Genomic DNA, 12683 nt, shown 5'->3' on the forward strand with positions numbered 1-12683 from the left:
GCACAACAGAAAAGCAGGAAGCTGTTAGATAATGCAGAGATCATCAAAGTCATAATGAAAATCATTAGAAGAAAAGATTTGTGCAGCTGGCTAAAACAGTTGAAAGGCATGGGAGATACCCAGATGAAGATAAGATAACTGACAAGAAAATGGGGGAATTTGGAGGTAAAAAAACAAAATCCCGCAAAGGCAGGGCATGTGTTTATAGCACAGAATGATGAAACGCCAAAAATGATGAGCCCCTCAGCCTTGAAGAGGGGAAAGAATCTGAATAGGTAGAGATTTTGGGCAACTTGTGACTTTGTTATTCAGGCCCAATTTATTATTTCCAAATTGTCTATTCCAAAAGAAACTTGTGAGAAAGTTCATTTAGGAAACAGTTTTGACTAAAATCACTGAAAACGTAACAAAAATTTGGGAACCAAATGAATGAGACTAAGACTAAAAGTAAAATTTCTTAAAGATATAAGTGAAGTGAAACTGAATCCCAAGGTTCGGAGAGGAGATGGAAGTAAAATTCTGAAGCTGAAAGTACAACTCTAAGCTGTAGATGCTTTAGCAAGAGAGGACATCTTTTGGCCTGTGTACATGCTAGAGCAATATAAAACTACTATTCAAGTAAAGGAAAGTTTTGTGGATGTTGGTGATCTGAAATAAAAAGAGAAAATGCTGGAGAAACTCAGCAGGTCTAAATTAACTCCATCTGCCACTTCTCAGCCTATTGGCCCGTCTAGTCAAGATTCTGTTGTAATTTGAGGTAACCCCCTTCGCTGTCCCCTACACCTCTAATTTTGGTGTCATCTGCAAACTTACTAACTGTACCTCTTATGCTTGCATCCAAATAATTTATGTAAATGACAAAAAGTAGAGGACCCAGCACCGATCCTTGTGGCACTCCACTGGTCACAGGCGTCCAGTCTGAAAAACCACCCTCTGTCGTCTTCCTTTTTTGAGCCAGTTCTGTATCCAAATGGCTAGTTCTCCTTGTATTTCATGAGATCTAACCTTGCTAATCAGTCTCCCATGGGGAACCTTGTTGTCCGCCTTACTGAAGTCGATATAGATCACATCTACTGCTCTGTCCTCATCAATCCTCTTTTGTTACTTCTTCAAAAAACAATCGAGTTTGTGAGACATGATTTCCCATGCACAAAGCCATGTAGACTGTCCCTAATCAGTCCTTGCCTTTCCAAATCCATGTACAAACTGTCCCTCAGGATTCTCTCCAACAACTTGCCCACCACCGAGGTCAGGCTCACTGGTCTATAGCTCCCTGGTTTGTCTTTACCGCCCTTCTTAAACAGTGGCACCATGTTTGCCAACCTCCAGTCTTCAGGCACCTCACCTGTGACTATCGATGATACAAATATCTCAGCAAGAGGCCCAGCAATCACTTCTCTCGCTTCCCACAGAGTTCTCGGGTACACCTGATCAGGTCTTGGGCATTTATCCACTTTTAACCGTTTCAAGACATCTAGCACTTCCTCTTCTTTAATCTGGCCATTTTGCAAGATGTCACCATCTATTTCCCTACAGTCTATATCTTCCATGTCCTTTTCCACAGTAAATACTGATGCAAAATACTCATTTAGTATCTCCCCCATTTTCTGTGGCTCCACACAAAGGTCACCTTGCTGATCTTTGAGGGACCCTATTCTCTCCCTAATTATTCTTTTGTCCTTAATATGTTTGTAAAAACCCTTTGGATTCTCCTTAATTCTATTTGCCAAAGCTATCTCATGTCCCCTTTTTGCCCTCCTGATTTCCCTCTTAAGTATACTCCTACTTCCTTTACACTCCTCTAGGGATTCACTCGATCTATTCTGTCTATACCTGACATATGTTTCCTTCTTTTTCTTAACCAACTGTACAACATAGATTCAGAGTAGTTGTTAATGATAGGTGTGAATAATGGAAAATAGGTTAACTCTCCTATGCAAACAAGACAATGGAGGTGTAATCAAAATGAAGGACAGTTAATTATCTGAAGCTATGAAATTCCATGTTCAGTCCTAAAAGGCTGTAAAGTGCCTACGCAGGCAATGAGGTATTATCCCTCCAGTTAGCATTGGAACCTCTACATCTCGGCCTAGGTCAGAAATGTTAGCATGAGAGCAAAGTAATTGAGAAACAAATTTATAAGGAGACCTCTGTTATCTGTAAGAATAATGGGGGTGGGGGATATTTTAATTTTCCAAACCTATACTAGGACTGCCATAGTGTTAAGGGTTTAGATGGAGAGGAATTTGTGTCTACAAGAAGAATTTCTGGTTCAATAAAAGGGTTCTGAGAGACAATGTTTTCACACAGATGCTGGAATGGAATGTGCTGTCAGAGGAAGTGGCGGACGCTGATAAAATTACGACTTTTTAAAAGGCATTTGGATCGTTATATGAATAGGAAGTGTTCAAAGGGATATGGGCCAAATACTGGCAAATGGGGCTAGATTTCTATTGGATATCAGGTCAGCATGGACAAGTTGGATCGAAAGGTGTGTTTCCATGCTGTACGTGTTTATGACTCTATGGTGTATTAAAATAGCAAGCAACTGGAAAATCAGGGTGATTCTTACTGACAGTAGGGGTGTTCCACAAAGTGGTCACGCAGTCTGTTTTGTTCCTTCCAGTTTAGAGGAGACCACAAATGTGTTAGACTAGATTGAAAGAAGTGTAAGTAAATCACTACTTCACCTGGAAGAATTTTGGGACTTCGGAAAGTCAAGAATGAGGAAGTCAAAGTGCGAGTGTTACATCTTGTGTGGTTGCATGAGTTGGTGCTGTAAGGAGAGGAGTGAGGAGGTATTAGGAATGGAGGAATGAACCAGAGTGCTGCAGAGAGAATGGTCTGCCTAATGCAGACAAGGAATTGGAGGGGGAAGATGTTTGGTTGTGGCCTCCTGATGGAAGTGGCAGAAAATGACAGACACGTCCAGAATCACCCCTGTATGATTGTTCTGTTCTTCCCAGCCTGATATGTTCCCTGAGAAGGGGGTGCCAATTTAGATTTCACAAACTCTATACCAGACAAGTTGAGGGAAAGTGAAGTCATAATGACTTGAAGCTATATTGCTGTTCGTTGTTCTTTGATTATCACTGGGTCAAAATCCTAGAACTCTCTCTTCCTAACAGCACTTGTGGGTGTACCTACACTACAGCGGCCTCCCCACTATCTGCTCAAGGGCAGTTAGAGCTGAGCAGCAAATGCTGGCCTAGCGAATAACCTCTATATCTTATAAAAGAATTTAAGAGAAAGGTATTGTGCCTTTCCTGTTACTTGTTCCTATTTTGAATATTATTGACAGATATTAGTATATGAAGCATTCGGAGGAGAGGAAAATGAAGGGTGTGGGTGGATGGAAAATCACTTGTTGTTATGTTGTCACATCCTCGAGATATTTAGGAAGTTGATATTTCCAGGAAAATCATAAATACATCCAAATTAAATAGGCTTGCCATTTTCATTCACATAGTTCGTTTACATAGCAGTTCTTCGTCCACCTGGTGATTGAGAATTGTTTTATTAAATGTGTTTTGAGAGACAGAATATTTGGTTTTGATATTAGAATTTCACTATCAGTGTGCTTAGATTTGTAAAACTTATGTTCAGATGAAGTTTATTTTAATATTTTTATTTTAATCAAATGTTGACTTTTTCTTTTTTGTCTTGAGCAGTCATTGCACAAGTTGGTGGGAATTAGGAATTGCTTTATGCTGATGCTAAACTTGGCAGATAAATCTGATGCTGAAAATGTGTTGCTGGTTAAAGCACAGCAGGTCAGGCAGCATCCAAGGAATAGGAAATTCGGCGTTTCGGGCATAAGCCCTTCATCAGGAATGCCCGAAACGTCGAATTTCCTATTCCTTGGATGCTGCCTGACCTGCTGTGCTTTAACCAGCAACACATTTTCAGCTGTGATCTCCAGCATCTGCAGACCTCACTTTTTACCCGAAGATAAATCTGATGCCTTGGCAAAAATTGATCTGAGGTGAGGCTGACTGAGAATTATTGCATGAGACAGTCCTACTGTATGTATGATTCGTTCCTGGGATGGGCCTGGATTTTCTATGAATAGAATCTCATGTCACGTTTATTTCAGGTAAACAGTTTAATGTGAGGGTATACTTCCCATTCTCTCTCCACTTTTTAATGGAATTTGTTTGTGGGTTTGGCGCACATGAATTAAGCTGCCTACTTAAATTGGGGTCTCATTTCAATGTTGTATACGGAGACAAAGTGATAGACAGAACACACCATTTTGTTTTCTTCATTTATGCTTTCAACCAAATAGTCTGCAAAGAGGCAGCTGCAGTTTTAAAAGTCATGTATACAGACGCATACTGCATACAACTTCCAATGTTCCTTTTCTGTGGAACAATGTGATAGCAAAAGCCGACAGTATGGAACTAATGGGTTTTAGAGCAGGGGAAAACTGCTTGAAAACCAAAATTTTGATTGGCTCCTGACCAGGTGAACATAGGTTATATGGGGAAGAGAGAAGCATTCAGCCTGCAAAGCAAACGTACGAATAATCTGGCCCCCTCTCCCTCTTGCATTGAGGTGCCCAAAAGTTTTAAGTAACAGTTGTCTTCTAATAATTTCTCTGTAAATTCCCTGTTGATGGAGGAATAAAATGCCTACAAAGACAGTCAAAGGTCATATTCTCAGCCAGTGAATGAAAGAATACATTGGTGTGCAAACACTCCTTGGCCTGGATTTTCTACTGGTCTGTTGGTCATTATTCCAGTTTAGTTGAGAGGTGCACATTAGGACCTGTGAAATCTCCATTGTAGTGCACTCCAAAGAAATAGCCTTGCAAATTGAAGATTCCTCTGAGCAATACTTCTATGGCTGGAGCCGTCCAAATGTCTCTGTTTAAATAGGACAATTCAAAAGGGTTTGAAGAAATTTAAATAAAACAGTAACTCTGGGAAAAGTTTGACGATTAAATACATAGTCGAACTCCTGACCAACTATTAAATGGACTCCATCCTTAGCTCAGAATACACTTTCCAAATACACCTTCCTCAGACTATCTACACTCCACAGACTTGCGACCCTCACCCTGACCTAAGGTCCCCTTCCTCCACTTTCCCATCCCTCAATTCAATGCACCCCCTACCCAAGGGCTCCCAGGTTTAGCATGAATATTCTATTCCTCTGAAAATCCAACCCTTTGCTGTTGACACAAACAGTGAAAAATGAATTAGAAGAAATCAAAATTATAGCAACTCAACTGCTTTGTTCCAGACTGAGCGTTATTGAAATGTTTCCCTGATTACTTTTTTCCACTCTCCACTCATAATATTCCACCCTAATATCTTATCCATCACACATGTCTGATTATGAAGGGAAGAATTTAAAAAGGGATAGATTAAATTAGAGACAGTTATGTTAGTAATTCATATTTCCTCTGTCATCTATTGAAGAAAATTTGTTTGTAATAAACAATTGTTTTCTTAAGTACAGACACCTCATGAGTTTTCTTTGAACCTGAGTTTGCCAGTCAAGTAAATATAGAAACCAGGAGGAGGCCTTTTGAACAGAGTTTTCCTCATTTCAGTCCTAAATTGTGCACCTGAGACTGTGTTCCTGATTCTAGATTCTTCAACTCAGCAAAACATCCTCCTGCATCCTTTCAGCCCTGTTAGAATTTTGTGCTTCAATCATCTTTCTAAACTCTAGTGACTTCAGACCCAATCAAAACAATCACTTGTATGCAATAGCCTGCCACCTCCTGTATTAGCCAAATGAACCCCCACTGTATTGCCACAATGGCATGTATGTCCTTTTTAGGTAAGGTAAAATGTGCATAATACCTAGGTGTAGTTTCACCAAGGCCCTGTATAACTGCAGTAAAACATCCCTGCTTTTGAATGAAGGCCAATATACAATTGCCTTCCTAATTGATTGCTGTGAGTTGCTCTTTTGCACTGATTAGTAAGGACACTTGGATCCCTTTATACATCCACATTTTGAAATTTATCCACGTTTAAATAAAACTCTTTTTCCTTTTTTGTTGTTCAGTCGAAATGTACATGTTGCCACATTGTACTTCGTCTGCCACGCATTTGCCCACTCACTCGACTTGTCTAAATCACCTTGAAGTTTGTTGTGGTTCTGTTCGCCGAGCTGGGAGTTTTTGTTGCAAACGTTTCGTCCCCTTTCTAGGTGACATCCTCAGTGCTTGGGAGCTTCCTGTCAAGCGCTTCTGTGCTGATTCCTCCAGCATTATTAGTGGTTTGAATCTGCCGCTTCCGGTTATCAGTTGCTGTCCGCTGCAGTGGCCGGTATATAGGGTCTAGGTCGATGTGTCTGTTGATAGAATTTGTGGATGAGTGAGGAACGAAACGTTTGCAACAAAAACTCCCAGCTCCGTGAACAGAACTACAACAACGAGCACCCGAGCTACAAATCTTCTCACAAACTTTGAACACCTTGAAGTTTCCTCACTGCTTCCTCACAGCTGTTAATCCCACCTGGTTTTGTACTGTCAATAAATTTGGAGATATTGTATTTGGTTTGCTAGTCCAGGTAATTTACATATTCTGAATAGTTGGGGTCAAAGAACTGATCCTTCCTGTATCCTACTAGTTGCTACTTGCGTCTTTTTAAAAGACCCTTTCATTGCCACTCTGTTTTCTGTTAGTCAACCAATTTTTAATCTGTTAGTATATTAACCCTTTTCCATGTGCTTTAACCTTGCCCACTAACTTCTTAAGAGAGTTCTTATCAAAAGCCTTTCTGAAAATCCAAATACACCACACCCTCTGGCTCTCTTGTGTATTTCACTGGTTCCATCCTCTCAAATCTCCACTACTTTTGTTAAACATGAATAAGGTAAACTAGGAACTTTAGATAGTTTGATTAAATATTTTCAGATTTCTCCTTATTTTGGGAAGCATGGACCTTGATTTCCAATACAGTACCCCAGAGTCAAAATTTGGTGACATTATACTGGAATATTTTGGAATAAAGATGGTTGGGTGTGAAGTTGATAATAGATAAAGGAATGAAAGGAAATGCCAAATTTTGTTCTGAGCAAAAATAAGATTGCACTAGATATTGGTAAAGCCTCCTCCAAATGCAGGACATCTCTGACAAAAGAAACCACATTTATTATTGCTAAATCAGAAGTAGAATTGCCTGCCAGGGCTAAGAAGATGGGAATACTTGAAAACTGAGCGCAGCATTTGGGCTTAATAGAGATACTGGAGGGTCTGGGTATTCCAAGTAATGAGAAACGAATTGATTCTGATATGGAGGTAGAGTTAAAGTTCCTTAAACATGAAGAATGAAGATGCCAGAGTTGGCAGAAAAAGGTAAGAGAGCAGAGGAAAAAAGTCAGGCCATTGGAATTGAAAGGAATGAAAATGGAAGAGTGAAGTCTTGAACTAGAGGTTGCAGGGAGCGGATGAGAGACAAGATATTTAAAACTTAAAATTATGCAGTTAGACAAGGACACCTAAGAAGGCTCTAGAGAAAATTTCCAGTCATAATCTAAAACCCAGTACGGATATATTTAATTATTGTACAGGCCCAACTGTTGTACTATCTCTAGTGTTCAGTTTACTCCCAAGTAATGAGCTTGAGTTAAGGTTTAATTTCAAAAGTGAAAAGTGACACTTCTTTAACTACCCTCTCCACTCATTTCAGCCCCCAACTCACCACCTTTTTAAATAAAGGCTAGGCCAGCATTTATTACCCATCCACGATGCCCGGAAAAGGTGATGGTAAGGTGCTTTCATGAACCTCAAAGGACTGCAGAGTTTTAGGGAGTTCCAGCATTTTGACACACTAAGAGTGAAGAAATGATATAATAACATTCAGGATAGTTTGTGGCTTGATGGGCAACTTACGAAGGTGTTTCCATGCAAAGCTGCCTTTGTTTTACTAGGTCCCAATTTGAAAAGAGCTGGTGAAGGAGGTAAGATAAGTTGCTGCAGTGCGTCTTCCAGATGGTACGCACTGTTGCTACTGATCTCTTGGCCCTGTTTCTCCACCCATACCCACCTGCAATCCATATGATTAGATTATATTAGGTTCCCTACAGTGTGGAAACAGGCCCTTTGGCCCAACAAATCCACACTGACCCTCTGAAGAATAACCCACCTCCTTGACTAATTTACCTAACAACTATGAACAATTTTTAGCATGGCCAATTCACCTGACCTGTGTATCTTTAGATGAAAAAAAAGTGTGCAAACTCTACACAGACAGTCGCCCAAGGCTGGAATTAAACCTGGAACCCTGGTACTGTGAGGCAGCAATGCTAACCATTGAGCCACTATACTGCCCTGTACCTATGTTGTAGGTACATCCACTGTGAGGTTAGGAAATTGTAGGAATTTCACCAGGAACAGTGAATAAATAAAGATATATTTCAGAGTCAGAATGGTGAGTAGTTTGGAGCAGAACCTGTAGGTGATGACTGTTCCCGTCTTTACTGTCTTGGGCAGTTGCCTGACTAGTCTCTGGGGAGCAGGAAATTCAATGTTTCGGGCAAAAGCCCTTCATCAGGAATTCCTGATAAAGGGTTTTTGCCCGAAACGTCGAATTTCCTACTCCTCAGATGCTGCCTGACCTGCTGTCCTTTTCCAGCACCACACTAATCTAGACTCTAATCTCCAGCGTCTGCAGTACCCACTTCCACCTGACTAGTCTCTGGGCCAGCTCTTCAAATTTTGGCACAAGTCCATGGACACTAGTGAGGAAGACTATGCAGTGTTGGTTGCATGTGATGTGGCCTTGCTTTTCATGCCTAGGTTCATGGTGATTGGTCCATTTTTGGTCCATTTCATGTTGTCTTTTATTGATTGATTGAAACTGAGTGACATGCTAGGTTTTTGTGAATAATGTCCAGGAGTTGATCATCAAGCAATACTTTTTGTCCTGTCTAGGCCAGACCAGATAAAAGTTTCTCCCCTTGAAGAATATTAATAAACCAGATTGTTTGTTTGTTTTTTTTTAAAAGGAAGTACAGTAATTTAATGATCATTTGTTAATGAGACTAATGTACTTTATTATTTAAATTCCTTCAGCTGCTATGGTAAAGTGTGAACTTGTGATTCTAGAGTATTAATCTTGGTCTCTGGATTATAAGGAGGAGAAAGTGAGGACTGCAGATGCTGGAGATCAGAGCTGAAAAATGTGTTGCTGGAAAAGCGCTGCAGGTCAGGCAGCATCCAAGGAGCAGGAGAATCGATGTTTCGGGCATAAGCCCTTCTTCAGGAAACGTCGATGCTGCCTGACCTGCTGTGCTTTCCTAGCAACACATTTTTCATCTCTGGATTACAAGTCTGGTAACTTTACCAATATGTGACTAATTGAGACACTTTGGAGCATTAATTGGCCCTGCATAGTCCTGGATGTTGAAATTGTGTTGATGTTGACATTGGTAAAATATTCCAGTCCCTAGTGCATCCTTCATCTAATGACTATAAAGTCGTTTCAGTAAATAATTACATATTTAAAACAAGCAGCATTTTTATTTTTGAATTTACATAGTGTTCTGTGTTATATTGTAGTAAATTCTCCAAAAGAGCTATCTGTTAACTGAGTAAGATAGAATTTCATAATTGTAATGCTGCTTGTGTAGGTATCAATATTTTTTCTCTATTATTTTATCTGGAAGATAATCACAAATTTCCTGTCAGGTGCCAATGACTGAAGTATGACTCATTTGGAATGGGGCGAAGAAGCAACGTCAGTCCAGATAATAAGCACTGAGTAATGCTGTATTTCTGTAGAGAATGTGGGGAAGAATATGTTTTACTTTTTATGTAATCACAATTATACCATAAATGTGCAACAACTAGCTAAGAAGGGCAAGTCATGTTCAAATGCTGGAAACTTTAATTCCCATTATACAAAGTGGTTGTTACAGAAGCAAACAAATAGTCTTTGGCTATTCAGTATCTTGAGCCTGTTCCAACATTGTTTAATCATAAATTAATCTAAGTTTTGCTGTTTGCCTAGGATTCTATAATCATTAATACCCTTATCAAACATAATTTCAAAACAGTGGCTGACCTTTCAGTCAGCCTTAAGCTTTAGCTTTTGGAGAAGAGATTTCCAGCTTTCCACTATTGTTTTTGTTTTTGTTTGTGGAACTGAGTTCTGACCTTGCCTTGAATAGCCTGGGCTCCTTGTTCTCTCCATCTTGACTTTTGGAAATAGTCTCTATCTACACGAAATTGAGGACTGCAGATGCTGGAGGAATGCCCAAATGTCGACTTTCCTGCTCCTCGGATGCTGCCTGACCTCCTGTACTTTTCCAGTACCACTCTAATCTTGACGATAGTCTCTATCTGTTTACTTCATCAATTCCTTTTATTATCTGGTTTAGATGCTTAACATTGGTATCTGATGGGGACCTTTTGCCCAATTTGTTCTTGCGAACCATATGAAGAAATTATTCAATTGAAATGTAGCCTCAAAAATAATCTCCAGGAACTGTCAAAATCGAAGTAATTTTGACTCCTGCTCCAAAGCTTTTTCAGCAACTGAGGTACAAGTCAGAGTTTGATAGAGCACTGTTCGCTTGCTTGGATGAATGCAGCCCCAAGAAGCCAACATAATCTAGGACAATGCAACCCATTTATCATTGATAATATTCATCCTGTCCGTATGTCCATCCATCATTACAATGTGTGCAATGTGGTCTGTCTACAATATACACTGTAGCAACGTGCCAAGATTGTAGCTCTATTTCCTAAATGTGATAGTGTCCATGGCGGGGTGTAAGAGCAATGGGAGCACGATCTTCTGGAAATCCCATCTAAGGCAAGCAACAACCCAAATAGGAAACCTATTACCATTTCATCATTGACACTGCATTAGAATCCTGGAACTGCCTTGCCCAACAGCGCTGTCAGATTACCTTAATAGCAAATCTTCCCTTTAATCTCCACTATTCCAGGAAATTACAGGTCGAGACTATACAGTTTGTTGTAATTTCCCTCTTAGCCCTTAAACCATTCTACCAAGTGTAACAAGAAGATTAATATTTGCTTTCTTTTGCAGATCTCATTTGTGTCCTCTACTTCTCTCGTCACTTTTTTCATTCTAAATTCATTTCATTTATCCACTCACTACAGGCGGCATGCTGGCTCAGTGATTAGTATTGCTACCACACGGTGCCAGGGAACTGCGGTCGAGGTGACAGCCTTGGGTGATCTTTTGCTTGGAATTTGCAAGTTTTCCCTGTGTCTGCATGGGTTTCTGCCAAGTGCTCTAGTTTTCTCCCATAGTACAAAGATGTGCGGGTTAGGTGTATTGACCATGCTAAATTGTCCTTAGTGCCTCAGGATGTGCAGGCTGGTGGATTAGCTATGATAATTGCAGTGTTACAGGGATAGGGTAGATGGCAAGGTTTGGGTAGAATGGTCTACAGAGGGTCAATGAAGATTTGATGGGCCAACCAGCTTCCTGCCATGCTGTAGGGATTCTGTGATTCTAAGTTTTCTGTAATAGCAATGCAAATGAGATTAAGAACATTTTTAACCAGAACTTTTTAAGTATCCTTTATATGGACACACAGGAAGTACTGAATGAAAAGAAAACCGCATGTATTATCCAGACATTATTGCTTGTCAATTACCACTGTTTTTGTAGTAGTTGACTGCACCTTGCTGTTTTAATAAAAAAAATATGTAGAGGCATTAGCTGTATAGTTAAATGTTGCAGTGTTTTTCTACTTTGTTGCCTTCCTCAGTTGTAAGTGCAACCCTTCTTGCCACGCCCATATTTTGGGACATTCAGCTTGGACAAGTAAAGACATATCACCAATCAATCTATTTAGATCTTAAATAGAGCAAAAACTAGTACAAGTGGGCAGGAGGTAGATCAGTATTTGGAGTACAAACAACTGGAGATATTTCTGACATTACATCTGTAAGGAATAAATCACTGTACTTCTGTTTTTAATTTAGTATTTTTCTTTTTGTCCCCATTCTATGCTACAAATTGTGTAAATGTAAGGAAGAGCAGTTCATTTCTCGCTGTGTCCAGTTCAATATTTATCTCTCAATTTTCTTGTCAAAGCAATATTGGTTATTTAGTCGTGATCACGTGTATTTGGGAGTTTGAGATGTCCACATTGGCTGCTACGTTTGTTTCATATTACAAAACATTGTGGGGCATCTTGAGGTCATGAAAAACACTAAAGAAATGCAGGCTTTCATCTTTCTAGTAGGAATTGGCAGGCTGGGAAATGCAGCTGCCCTTCTCTTTGTTGAGACAGAAAACTAAAGTGAAGGTGGTTAATTAGCCTGAATACTCCAGTTTAGAATCTAACAATAATTTTTCTACAGCAAAAACATTGATAATAACCAATAAACATGATTTAATATTGTAGATCAGTGTGATTCACACTACTCTTTAATATGTTTGATTGTGGTGAAGTGGTGGAATTATTGCGAAATCATTTGGTGCTGAGATAATTTGGGGCGCTGGATGTATTGTTGACTGCAAATGTTTCCTTTATAGTTTGGTGTTTGTATTGTGCTAAAACGGTTGTATTATTGAGTAATTTCCAATTGGCTGTATAAATATTACAGGAAGGTAAGGACTTAGCATTTTTAAAAGTGAGTAGATAATTTCACTGAAGTGACTTGGAGTTGAGGGTGGAACTATTGCACTCCGTTTACGGTACAGGACATATTTCTTATGGTATCCAATAAAAT

General features: G+C 39.6%; 1 protein-coding gene across 2 annotated transcripts in view; it reads left to right on the forward strand.

Moving 5' to 3' along the window:
• The window catches only part of LOC132825484 (dual specificity mitogen-activated protein kinase kinase 6-like), a 125755-nt gene that overhangs the window by 43242 nt on the left and 69830 nt on the right, over positions 1-12683 (forward strand). The window lies entirely within an intron of this gene.

This window comes from Hemiscyllium ocellatum, chromosome 20 (assembly GCF_020745735.1).
Source record: "Hemiscyllium ocellatum isolate sHemOce1 chromosome 20, sHemOce1.pat.X.cur, whole genome shotgun sequence".
NCBI lineage: Eukaryota > Metazoa > Chordata > Chondrichthyes > Orectolobiformes > Hemiscylliidae > Hemiscyllium > Hemiscyllium ocellatum.